This window comes from Mya arenaria, chromosome 4, assembly GCF_026914265.1.
Source record: "Mya arenaria isolate MELC-2E11 chromosome 4, ASM2691426v1".
Taxonomy (NCBI): domain Eukaryota; kingdom Metazoa; phylum Mollusca; class Bivalvia; order Myida; family Myidae; genus Mya; species Mya arenaria.
This window is the reverse complement of record NC_069125.1, coordinates 27,496,886-27,508,393: the sequence shown is the minus strand read 5'-3', so window position 1 is coordinate 27,508,393 and position 11,508 is coordinate 27,496,886. Positions and strand designations below refer to the sequence as shown.

The 11,508-nt window shown below is 33.6% G+C and overlaps 1 long non-coding RNA gene across 1 annotated transcript; it reads right to left on the bottom strand.

Moving 5' to 3' along the window:
- Positions 1–290: 290 nt before the first annotated feature.
- LOC128231018 (uncharacterized) lies at positions 291–2,391 on the bottom strand. The gene is made up of 3 exons (XR_008260290.1): positions 2,356–2,391; positions 1,274–1,351; positions 291–389 (listed from the first exon to the last, which is right to left on the bottom strand). It is a non-coding gene; the product is annotated as an uncharacterized LOC128231018 (long non-coding RNA).
- Between the last annotated feature and the right edge of the window lie 9,117 nt (positions 2,392–11,508).

The following is an 11,508-nucleotide window of genomic DNA, read 5'->3' as shown; positions in this document are numbered from 1 at the left end:
AAAACTATATTTAAAAGTAAAACAAAAAAATCTACAAATATGTTTTTTGTATCTGGTTTTTGAGAGAGAATGATCAGAAGAAAACATCACACATTCACAATCATATTAAAAAATATTTAGTTTTTTTTAAATTATATTCTATTTCAAAAACACTGCAAAAGACAAGACACTTACGTTTCAATTTCTTGATTTAATACATTGATGATTATCAATTCTTATGAAGCGAGATGGGTCTTACACTCTAACCAGTGCAACTGCATGTTCTTAGTTGCTCAGTTATTACCTTTCTTAAATTCTCCTCTTGATCTGAGCCACGCCAAAATGATGGGAGATGCTTTTGTTGTCTTTTCCATCGGAATGTATAGCACCTCTGTGTTTCTGTTTGTCTCCTGAAATAGTAAAAGTTTATTAATAATAATCAATAATAATAATCAGTGACTTTTACTGAAATTATTTTCACCGATTGTGCCTTGCACATTGGGGAACAAAGTTGACTTCTGAGGAGAAGATTTTTCCATATAGACATATAGCAAAAATAGCTCCGCACCCTGGAGCAATGTTTTTTATGAATCAATATCCGGTGAAGAAAATTCATACAGGGTATTGAAACATTTTTTTCTTCAAATGAAGACTTTTAACAAAGATAACTTAACTAGCTCTTCATCATATTAAATAAAAATTAGCAGTCTATGCCGCACACGGAGCCCCGCATTTGATCTTTTACCATAGTTTGATTGAGAGTTAAGTTTCACATCGACAAGTCTTTACAGGTCTATTAAAGCTGCACTCTCACAGATTGAACGTTTTGAAAAAGGTTATAATTTTTATCTTGGAATGAACCAATGTATGCGGAAACCTGTGATATAAGACTGCTGACAAAAAATGTCTTTGAATTCACGTCAAACATGTCCGAACCAAATTCAAACTTTGGATAATCACTGTCATTCACGATGAAATTCAGCACTTCTTGCCCAGTATATATACGTTTACTTTAAGCGGAAGGCAAATTAAAACAAACACATTTGTCCGAAAATTAATCAAACTTTAAATGGTAGTAGAATTGTCATTTGTTCACGTAATTTTCAAGAATCAGGAAGTGAAATAAATGTTCTCATGTTGTCAATTTAGTCTCGATCATCTAGACGCTTGTATCCGGATCTATATCGTTCATTGACCCTAATTAGAGCGGCTGCATGATTGAGACTAGCCGGTTCTTTGATAATTGTTACGATCGAACAGTGGTTGAAAATGTAAAGTGAGACCAGTTTTTTACCTGTTATTGAACAAACTGTTATGTTGGCAGGACTGTCCTCCTCAGCAATGCAAAGAACAGCAATGACTGGCTGGCACTCTGTAAAATGGCGATTAAAACATTATGTCCAATTAAAACTGTCCCATTCTAAACAATCCATCAGCAATATATATAAATGAGCTGCGCCATGTGGAAATGTGTCTTGGGAAGTTGACATCATTCCATGTAATGATGTCATAAAGATGAGCAGAAGACATTACTTACTATGCAGTAAAAGTTCTTACTTTAACAGTAAAGATATCTTTTTTGAGAAAATTAATCAAAGTGAGCTCTTTTATGTCATGTTTCTACAGTACCGTAAGTCTTGTACACATCTATGTTACATATATAAAATAATAAACAGGAATAAAATGAGGAGTTGTGTACACACTAATTCCTCCTTATGTACTGTGTAACTCAAGAAAAACAATCCATAATTCTAGTAAATCTCTAGAATTCCCTTACTTTTCTCGCCGTACAAAAATGAATGCAGGGCCATAAAACTTTTGCTATTTAAACTGTACCACAACAACAATTTAAAGACAGTGATACTCATTGATGGAATAGGCACTTAGACAGCTACATTTTCTGAAAAATGGAGATCAGACTAAATTCTCCATAGATAATTTATAGCTTTATTTGAAATAAAGAACATGTTACAGTGTTTGTGTTAAACTTGTTACTTATCCCTGATTTAACACAATCATTACCTTCAAAATGGTGATAAAATAAAAACAAATATACCTTATTAAACACTGTTTACTATCACATCTGTACCCCCCCCCCCTTCTTACATACTTAAGCGGCTCTTACCAAAGTAAAGAATGAAAGGTCCACAAGGCCAATTATAAACCATGAACCATGAGAATCCTGTTTACTAATTTGATTTTAAATCACCCAAAAGGCTTTCTACATAATGGTTCCTTAATTTAAATCTAGCCTCCAAAGTTGTGATTTCATTGAAATACTTGAGATACCTTATTTAAAAATATGACGAAAGGAAAGCTTAATCGCAGAAGTCTGGACGGGTATACGAGCCTGGAAATAAATACACAAAAGCTCACCATGCTGCTAAGGATTCTTATATAATTCCCGGCCCAGTTCAGCTGGAGATGTTGATTCCACACGGCTGGATAACCGGCCCAGTGCACCCAAGCTTCACCATCGGCAGTATCTGCAAGAGGAGGTTGTATATCTGGGAAAACGCATTTATAATCAATTTGCGAAAGTTCTTATCCACCATAAGTAGTGAACATGTATGTGGCTTATAGATCATCTGAAATGAAGTTTAATGAAGGAGACAAGGTTCGGTCTGGGATCTAAACCTGATTTTGATGCTGAAATTGTAAGTTTTGTTCAAATGAAGTATAAACTTAGTGTGAGTACAGAGATATCTTGAAGCCCAGATTTATCACTTACCTGAAGTTTGTAGGGCTACAATTGAGAGCTTTGCTGTAAACTGCAGGAACTCTCCCCATGAGCCTTTTGTCTGTTAGGGGAATGGTGGTACCACACTGCATTTCTTATCCACACACAACACAGTGTATCTGAAAATGACAGAGAATGGCCATGCACTTACGAAAGCTATGCTAGAAATACGCCGTTATGAGTGTATCAGATGACATTTTCACACAGAAATTGTGAGGTCTCCAATACAGCAGTACTGACATCAATGACGAAAACAAATATATCTGTCATGGAGCTGTGCTGGTTCTGTGGCGTCAAAACCACTGCAACTTGGCAATTCACTAGAAACATCTTTTCAGAAAAAAGAAACAACCAATACTGGGTAGCCTTTGTCACCCAGTGAACACCCAGAGCATCTTGTTACTTTGAGCATCTATTTACTTAGAAGTACAATGTAGCCTCATTAAGATCTCAAATTAACAAAAAGTGTATCCGAAAGCTTTAAATACTGAACGAAGTGTAACTTTGAGGCGGGCTGCGAGCAAATACTTTCAAGGGCAGAAATCTCCCAGAAGTTTGAAAAAGATTATGCAAAGCTCTAGTTTGATGATTTTGGCCCAATTTCAAATTGTTACTCAGTAACACGGCGGCGTTAATTTAATCAAACATTAATATAGTTACTTTAAACTCTCTCACATTCGTGGCAGAGTGTCTGATGACAGTCCAGTATGCCAACCAGGACGGAGAATACGTGAAGCATGCACATACTCACACACCTTTACAGCCCAACATTTGGTTATGGTTTCACAGTTATTCATTTACACAAACTCACAATCAATTAATCAATCAATCAATCAATCAATCAATGCACACCCACCTGGAAAGGTACGACATCCTTTGGAAGAGATAATCTTGCAGTCTGGTAGACGGTTGCTGACTTAACTTTATTGTCACAAGCAGCAACTGCAATTAGATAAACATGATGTTCGCACTAACACAAAGCTTAGTATTGAGTAAAATTAAACATTCAGCCTGGTGGCTGGGGTAACATATCTAAATCCCCAAATGGATGATCTGATCCCAGCCAACAGATCAGCGAAACACGGAATTGTATTGCGTGTCCAGGGGGGGGGGGGGTCCCAAGGATATCTTGACGCAACTGACCATAGCCGCCTTGCGTTTTTGTTCACAAAGCTGGCACACACAGTTCATTCTCAGTTTGCATGTTGTGTACTGAAAAATTCCAGCTTTCCATGACACTCGCAATAAACCTATCCATGAATTAGACCAATTATCAAATAACTACCAGGTAATTCTGGAAATATAAATGTATTTTTTTACTTAATTTATTGATAAATACAACTAATATTGCAGTCAAACTGGATAAAATATCAGAAAAATGTGTCCTGTTCCAAAAAGTGTGTTTTGAAGTTGCAGACAATAGTCCAAAGATCAAGAATTTAAGTGTTCAGACAGGGCCAGGCAAATCTTAAAAAAAAATGTCAAAATTTTAAAACTTAAATAAAACTAAAATTATACAAACCTTATATAAATCATGTGTAAACTTGAAAATACCTACAAGAATACAGTGTACACATAATCAAATGCTACCTGAGAGAATCATTTTTTTCAAGAACTACTTGAAGGGGTACTGCAACCCGCAAGCATTTCGTTGTGGGCCGACACCTTTAAACCTCTTTCCCGCACATTAATTAAACACGTCTTATGTTTTGTCAGTGCCGGTTTTGATGACCAGTATAAATCCAAAAGCAGTTTTTCTGCCAAAATTTACCCAAATGATTTGGATGAATGCTTAACAAGAAAGTGCAGTGTACACAATCAAATAAAGTATTTAGTGTTCCAGAAATAATGAGCAATCTGAAATCTGACCCCTTACATTCCTTAAATATTCACAAAGTGTTAAGTTCTTGTGTTTGCTATCTTTTTATGACTCAAATGGTAAACAAATGGTGCAAATGTGAGAAGCCCTGAAGAAGAAAACTGATATTTTAATAGAAATAGTGATGAAATCACTGACATTATGTTTACTTAGCAACTAAAGCAACAGACCAACCAGACCTACCAGTATGCTAATCTATATTTAACTGCTTAATTTTAAAAACCCCAAACATACAGATAAGATCTGTGGCGCAGTTGTTTACATTGTGTGATTTAAATGCATATATTTTTGTTGGTGATTAGTTTAAATCCAACTGAAGCAATCTCTTATCAATATAAACCTTAGTTCATCCAACAAAATAAATATTTAAATGTTAGAAGTTTGGTTTCAGAAGATCAGCAATAATGTTTTTTCTTTAATTGTCTCAATGAAAAATGTAATGTTCAAATTTATAGGCGCTGTTTTATCTGAGAATTTCCCTGGGTGTGAACCGCTTACTGTGTCCAAGTTATCCAAGCTGGATCTAAGACATTACTACAATATGGGCAATTTGCTCTGCCATTTTTATAGATAATTGTGTATTCCAAAGGTATTCTTTTGGTACATTGAACTCACGACAATATTTGAACTCCTGACATCCAGCACCGCTGTCAGATTATCTAATCCAACCACTATGCCATTGCATGCTCTTTACTGAACGAAAGATAAATGAATACTCACAATTTTGAAAAGTATTTTTTTGGTCACAGATAGCAACCTTTTAACCCCACTTAAACCTGTCTTCCCTATTTGGCAAACAGAGAATTTTAGAAAATTCGTTATCTGATGATCCTGTAAATTTTGTGTGGATAGACTAAATACTGTTCGAATTTAGCAAATAAAAACTAACATTTTGGGTTTATTTAGTGTAGACCCTAAAATATCAATTTTGATATATAAGTATGTAGGTTTGTTCAAAAGCTCAGTACAGTTTACTTTACTTGTTAAGTTATCACATTTCTGTAAATAAATATTACTAAACTTGACTATAAAATACTGTAGGGGGGCGTGTCGTAAAGTTAAAAAAAATCCAAATAATGCAACAGTCAATTGCAGCATGTGCCCCCAAGGTCCTGCTAATAGCGGGGACTTTCGGTCCAGCCAATCCCAGGTAAAATTTCCGCTCTGCACAGACAAACAGCTGTTAAAGCCCTGTCAAATGAATTATGGACATTTCGTAACCGGTCATTGTTGGTCATTTTGTAACCATTGTGTTAGTCAATTCGTAACCGTTAAGAAATCGAATGGTCATTTCATAACCGTTGACTCCTATAATTATGAGGAATTAATTTAATACCATTTAATTTACAAAATAAGTTTACTGTAAGTATAAAACATAAAAATAACAACATATGCAAAGTTAAATCTAGTAGTTGTATTCCTTCTTTATTCCTAATAGTGTAGTGCGTTTTGCCAATAAACTCTGAAACTATGACAAATAGAAACATTCACACTAGCTATTTTTTTATGTTGCGAAGGAAATATTATAAGGAGGCTGAATATTAAATGTAATATTTTTTTTAATTCAAAGATGTTCTATCATTGAGAGGAATTGTGACCTTAAGCCAATATTTTTTAAATATATGGACCATATAACTTTAGAATTTCATTTTTTTAAATTGCATAGAAGTATTGTAAAATGTAGTGAGATTTCCGAATGAGAGTATGCGCTTTTTATATGCTTATTGTATTAAAAATGTGCCGATATGATTAATTTTGTATCCTGTTATTGGAAATTAATACCATAACTAATAATTTTAGGCTGTTTTTTGTCGGTTTCGGATATAAAATATGCAGAATATGGATCAATTGAGAAAAGAACAGAACAAAATTTTGTTCGTTTTAAACAATTCAAACAAATAAAGTCAATGAAATAGGTCAAGAATGATCAATAATGTAAACGTTATTTCACTCAAAAATACATCGCGATCAGTCTTAAATTATTGTTTATTAGTAAGCAAAATGTAAGAAAATAATTAACATATTTTGGTAGTATAACAAATCATTTCTAATTAAGCATGATTTATATATATATCTAATAACTATTGAGTAACATAAATTATTGGCTTATTACTAGTGAGAATTTGAGTAATGTCTCCCAATTGGTGTCTTGGTTGCTGTGCCATATACATCCAGGTTCGAACAATACGCTTAACGAGGTGCTAAGTGTACTATTTATCACCTTGTTAAATGGTGGTTACCATATGAGCAATTGATTTCTTGACGGTTACGAATTGACTAACAGAATGGTTACGAAATAACCAAGATTCAGCAGTTACGAAATGGTAAGGTTACGAAATGACCAGATCCCCGTCAAATGACCCTGGGGACATCCTTGCTTAGGCCCATTCCCTGTTTTCAGCGCAAAAACAATAACACCGCATTCACTTAGCACTGCCGGTCCACCTGGAAGGTAAAAACATGACCCATTTCCCCTGCTATCCCCGGTATAAACAAGACCTGGGGGCCATTGTTACAATTGACTGGTGCATTACTTTGGCAGAATAAAGGAAATATTTTATTGTTGCATTTATTATCAAATATGAGAATTTAAGACACATGCAAAAAGCTACAATACGAATTGGTGATAGTGTTCGTTCTGTTCTGCTATTCAAAGGTGATGAGAATGACTAATGACATGACATTGACAAACAAAATGTAAGGCATTTGTATCCTTTCGTCTTTTATTTATTAAAATCTGAGATGTTAAGGGAGCAAATCCCTTTTTAGATTGGAACATACCAAATAATAATAAGCGACGATGTAGTGGTAAACCAAGTTTGCTAGAAATCAATCGAGTTTCTCCAAAATACAAGCAAAAATTACACCGGATGTTGATACTAGTGATTTAGTTTTCGGATGAACAAAATCCGGATAAATCATTTGCTTTTCATCCAAAGGTTGGACGATTTATACTACTGTAAAAAAGTCATAAAAATAAACGAATATGTATTATAAACACTTACCAAGTTACCATTCTCTTTCTATAAGCGATGAACGCCATACTGCATAATTGCACGGAGATGGTACCACGGAAATACCCGAAAATTTCCGTTATATTCCGGAAAGTTAAATTTCTGTATACTTGAAAATTTGGATGCTGATGGTACACAAAATATCGAATTTCCTTATTTCTGTTTTTTATGGAATGAAACTTCGGGATAATATACAATAGGGTTTAAATAAAATAAAAAATGCTTAGTATATAGCTATTTTTGACCAAAATTATGATTTTTTCCCTGCTCGCCTTAATAGCTATTGTTATGGATACACAAATATACTCACACAAAAGTTTAAGAATATTTTTTTTTTAATATTAAAAGAGAATAAGATTTAAAACAATGAAATGATCTCGTAAATAAACATTCAAGCTTATCGCCCCCTTCTAACGACAATATCTGGATCTGCCCCTGGCCATTATATATTTTGTTTATCAAACGGTACACATACCAAGACTGAAGCTGAATTTCATTTAATGAATGAGATGGTCGGTAAAAGATTTCCGATGAATATCCTAAGAAATTTGCAGTCCTCTCGTTTCGACTGGTCATTGTTTGTTGATTTTATACACACAATTATAAAAAAAATACTATTACCAAGTTGTCTCTTAAGGTTACGAGAGCCTTCACTGTCAAAAGTAAGATATATATAATTTGTCCCCCTAATGCCATAAAATATGGATGGTCCCCTTAATGCCTCAAAAATAATATAATATATACACTGGTCTCCATAAACCCTTCGACATATATACCTGTCCCCTTAAAACCTGCAACATACTTACAAATTATTAAGGAGACCGCAAATTACGTATATTTTTTGTTAATTAATTTAAAAAGCTTAAATCTTGGACACATAATAAATGATCATTTCAATACTAAATTATCAACAAAAAAGCAAAATAAAGTATAAAACATATATATATATATATATATTAATATATATATATAATATATATATATATATATATATATATATATATATAATATATATATATATATCATAAAAACTTATGTACTACATTCATTTTTATAATTTTAGATACATGTTATTTTATCAAAATTTGTATTCAAACTTTAATAATGATTGTGATCATGATGGTGGTGTGGGGTGGTTAAGATATTTGATCGACCTCCATTGAAGCAAAGCTTAAGTGTCAAACGTTTACCACCTGTCTTAAGTGGTCCCCTATCTTAAGCAGCCACATTGAGCTTTTCTCGAAGGTGGCCCCATAACACATGATATACTGTAGTGCGTCTTCGATTGCTCTTTGAACTTCCTTTCCTTATTTTTCAGTAGGAATGGTATTTAAGTTTGAAACAAGGTCAATGTCTGTTTGATATTCAGGTTTAAGCCATACAGTGTTTATATGAACCATATAGTAAACATAACATGATCTAATGCCTGTTATCAAATGTTCTGCCACGAAAAGGCAATTTTCAAGTAAAAGGTAATGGCGTGCTTCAAATCAGTTTGCTGGTTGCGAACACATTATTCTTGTTCCTCAAGATCCGTAAAACGTGGTATAATGGGTATTGGAAAGAGAAAACTCATAGAAAATATCGTGCAATGTTTAATCTAGTATTCGATCCTCAATCAGGAAATTGTTGGTTGTTCGAAGAAACCCGATTTATTCAGTGAAAAAAATGAACTATGCAAAATGCAAGTGCATACCTTGAAATTTAAGTAACTCTCGTTTTATTATTACCTACCAATATAGTAACTGTTCCAATACCTGGTTGTATTACATTTAAACATGCACTTGATGCAGATGTAACAAAATTGTTCCGTTGTTACATAATTTCCTTGTTCCTGAACGACAAAGTTACACCGAAAATATCATCATTTTAATCAACAAAATCCTTATATTTATCAATGAATTTTTAAAGTCGCATTTGAGGAATGAATTGTTGCGTCCATTCGTGTGGTCCAAGAAGCCAAAGTCAATGCTCTGTGTAATACATTTCTTAACAAGTTTAACAACGTGGAGTATCTTCTTTCATTTTCACGATGATCGTGATGTTTATTTCAAATCGAATTTTTCATAAAACAATCGCATGAGCTCTGCAGCTGAGCAACATTCAACCCCAGAGGCAGGCTGTGAAGCATTGTGCAACTGGTGAGGAGAAAAAACGGGTTTAAACGTTTTTGATAAAAATTAAGGAGTGAAAATATCATACTAATTAATATCATAATCCAAGGTTTGACATTACACAGCCTGACGTTTTAATTTTGTAAAAACCAACAAAACACCACATCATTCATATTTAAAAAAACAAGCATTTGCTTTCCAAAGGACAACAGAATGGTGAACATTTCGTGGACGAATTATGCTCTGAAACAGTCTGTTCTGAGACCGAGACATAACTGTTGAAGATCCAAACAATCTACAACTGATAACAGTTACCTTTCTATTGTTTTAATCAATTAACTACTACCAAAACTAAACTGACCAGTTTAAAGGAGAACATCAATAATAATGGATACATAACAAAAAAAAATTGAAAGTTTGTTTCAAAACCTGTGCGCGACGACACGAATTATTATTATCGCTTTAATCCCTACTGGGAATGCAAACGTAAGGAACAATAATTCAATGTAGACTTAGCTATATCAAATGATATAAAAACAAGCAGAGAAACATAGCAATAAGAAAAGAAAGTGTCCTCTAATGGTAGAATTTAAAATAGTGTTTATAGTAATTTAAAGCTGCACTCTCACAGATTGACAGTTTTGGCAACCTTTTGTTTTGTCCCAGACACGGCTGATTTTGGCAGCAATGCTTTCTATACAAATAATAAGATTACTCACACAAAAACAGATTTAAATTGTTTGGAAAACTGCCTACATTTTTCATTTTTCTTAAAACGTTACTGTAGTATCACTTTTAGCCATACAACATCAATTTGCGAACGTAAAACTGAAAAACTGTATCTGATCTTTTGTCAGCAGTCTTATATCACTGGTATCCAGACATTCACGCAAAGATTGGCCAATTCCAAAACAAAAAATAAAAATAGTTGTCAACACGGTCAATCTGTGAGAGTGCAGCTTTAAAAGAAATATAAGACAATGGGACTTTTCATTCTTGAAGTATAATTTAATGCTAATGACCTACATTTTGTTGTGTTTGAGTCAAGTATCATTTTGCATACATCTCATTTCATGTCATATGTGCGTATTAATTACTATCATATAGACAAAAACATGTTGTAATATCATATATTATTTTATTCGAAATGAAATAATTTATAATCCAACCTGTTTCCAAATCATAGTCCATAGTGTCATAATATAGATGATTCCATAATAACGTTCGCAATGTCTATGGTCCAAAGTATCCATAATTGGTTTAAATAGAGCCGAGTGATTTCGGAAATTTCCGAAAGATGTAAGGAGGAGTTAAGATATGGTTAAGGCGGAATTAAGACATGGTTAAGGCGGAGCTATCTATAAATAAAATTAAATTCATCTCGTAAACATGTTCAACTGCAAATGAAAAGTCACCGCCATACAATGTACTTTGCAGAACTACGAACTGAAATCTATCTTCTACACACCTCAATGTAAAACTCGGCATGTGACTTTCACAGAATGACGTGTGTTTAACATACACAACTTTATAAACACGACTGAATCGTCTGTTGAATAGATGCAACGAGAATAAAACTCCAATTGGTACAATGAAAAATGAAAATGTGCAGTGTAAAATGTAAACATACAACAGATGAGTTGGCGGTTGTAAAATGGAAATTGGTAAATCATCATGTTACAAACCTTAAATACACACATACACGTCTCGACTTTTGGCAACGAATAGCCTCCATACATCTTTGATAAAATATGGTGTCGTCAGACTCTATTAAATCGCGAA